Source organism: Penaeus vannamei, chromosome 37, assembly GCF_042767895.1.
Source record: "Penaeus vannamei isolate JL-2024 chromosome 37, ASM4276789v1, whole genome shotgun sequence".
In the NCBI taxonomy this organism is placed as follows: Eukaryota; Metazoa; Arthropoda; class Malacostraca; order Decapoda; family Penaeidae; genus Penaeus; species Penaeus vannamei.
The window spans coordinates 3,555,278-3,557,777 of NC_091585.1; the positions used below are offsets into that span (position 1 = coordinate 3,555,278).

Genomic DNA, 2,500 nt, shown 5'->3' on the forward strand with positions numbered 1-2,500 from the left:
CGCACATGTGCACAAAATCAGATACGCACACACCCTCCCGCACACACGATCCACTTACCTTCGAAGAAAACAGTAACAACAACAAAAACAATCACGTGCACAAACAGACACGCATTATGAACGCACTCAAACACGTCTACACACACACACACATACTCAAAACACCTACGCACACTTGAACTCATACACACAGACACAGGTGAAAACCCACACACACATACACACACGCAGGTATTTTGTGTGTGGGTGGAACGAGTGGGAGAGGGCGAAAGAGGAGGGGAGGGGAGAGGGAGGAGGAGAGTAGGGGGGATGAGAGAAGGAAGGGAGGAGGAGGAGGAGGGAGGGCGGAAGAGTCTGCCATAGGACTAAAACAGGAAAAGGGAGCGACGGGCAGGCAGGGAGGCAGGGAGGCAGGGAGGCAGGAACGCTTAGGGAGAGCCTATTGGTATATCCGCCGTCTCATGCACCGCGCGCACGTACGCACGTACAGATGCGTACTGCGTATACATAAGCACGACCAGGTGGGCGTAAGAAAACAGCCACATACATATGTACACTCACGTGATAAGATTCACAATAAACACCCCCACCCACCCACCCACACACCTACACACCTACACACACACACACACACACAAACACCTACACACATACACACACACACACACACACACACACACACACACACACACACACACACACACACACACACACACACACACACACACACACACACACACACATTATCATCTAAATTAACACATTTATTACCCATTTTGGTAACTGCGTACTCTTAAAGCACAGTTTTTTGTTTTTGTTTTTAAGATAGAAATAAAAAGACGGATAAAGAGTGTGTGACAGAGCCCGTTAGAGAAAAAAGTGAGTGAGTGTGTGAGAGAGAGAGAGAGAGAGAGAGAGAGAAAGAGAAAGAGAAAGAGAGAAAGAGAGAGATAGAGAGAGAGAGAGAGAGAGAGAGAGAGAGAGAGAGAGAGAGAGAGAGAATGAGAAAAGAAAAACAAACAGGAAAGGAAAGAAAGGCACGAAAGACGAGAAAGTGAAAAGGAGAAAGAAAGGAGAGAAAGAGACAAACGAAGGAGAGGAAGAATCAAAGCGAGAAAAGGAGGCAAATAAAGAGAGAAAGACAAGGAAGGAGAGAAAGACACGGAAGGAGAGAAAGACAAGGAAGGAGAGAAAGACAAGGAAGGAGAGAAAGACAAGGAAGGAGAGAAAGACAAGGAAGGAGAGAAAGACAAGGAAGGAGAGAAAGACACGGAAGGAGAGAAAGACAAGGAAGGAGAGAAAGACAAGGAAGCAGAGAAAGACAAGGAAGCAGAGAAAGACACGGAAGGAGAGAAAGACAAGGAAGGAGAGAAAGACAAGGAAGCAGAGAAAGACAAGGAAGGAGAGAAAGACAAGGAAGGAGAGAAAGACAAGGAAGCAGAGAAAGACAAGGAAGGAGAGAAAGACAAGGAAGCAGAGAAAGACAAGGAAGCAGAGAAAGACAAGGAAGGAGAGAAAGACACGGAAGGAGAGAAAGACAAGGAAGGAGAGAAAGACAAGGAAGCAGAGAAAGACAAGGAAGGAGAGAAAGACAAGGAAGGAGAGAAAGACAAGGAAGGAGAGAAAGACAAGGAAGCAGAGAAAGACAAGGAAGGAGAGAAAGACAAGGAAGGAGAGAAAGACTATACAAAACCACCCACCCCATTGTAAATTTCGGATTTACACACGAACTTTCACTGTTGTAAATTAGCTTAGCCCTCCCTTCCCCCCCCCTTTCCCTCCCCCCTTTAGAGATGGCCCCGCCCTGCCCTGCCTCCCTGCCCCTCCCCCTCCTCCTGCCCACTTCCCCTCCTGCCCCTTGCCGTCACTGCCTCCTTCCGCCCTTCTCTGCTCTCTCTCCCTCTTTCTCTCTTTCTCTCTTTCTTTCTTTCTTTCTTTCTTTCTCTCTTTCTCTCTCTCTCTCTCTCTCTCTCTCTCTCTCTCTCTCTCTCTCTCTCTCTCTCTCTCTCTCTCTCTCTCTCTCTCTCTCTCTCTCCCTCCCTCCTCCCTCCTCTACCTCTTCCCCACCCCTTCTTTTCTGCCCATTTCCCTCCTACATCTTCCATCCCACACTCCTCTTGCCCCCCACCTCCCTCTATCCATCCATCCCTCTATTCTCCCCCCTCCATCCCCTCCACATCCCTTCTTCCCTCCCTCCACCCCCTCCCCACCCTTCCCCTGACCCCCTCCCCCAACCTCTTAGCATCCCCCCAACCCTTCCCCTGGCCCCCTACCCTCCCTTCCCCTGACCCCCTCCTCACCCTTCCCCTGACCCCCTCCCCACCCTTCCCCTGACCCCTCCCCACCCTTCCCCTAACCCCCTCCCCACCCTTCCCCTGACCCCCTCCCTTCCCTTCCCCTTCCCTCCCCCCAACCCCTTAGCATCCCCCAACCCCCTTCCACCTCCCCTCCCTTCCCCTTGACCCTCTCCCCCCCAACCCCCCCCCCCCTCCACCTCCAA

The 2,500-nt window shown here is 51.1% G+C and overlaps 1 protein-coding gene across 7 annotated transcripts in view; it reads right to left on the reverse strand.

Annotated features, from left to right (window-relative positions):
- Positions 1-2,500, reverse strand: part of LOC113805650 (KN motif and ankyrin repeat domains 1) — a 76,634-nt gene that overhangs the window by 47,008 nt on the left and 27,126 nt on the right. The gene's annotated exons all lie outside the window — the stretch shown is intronic.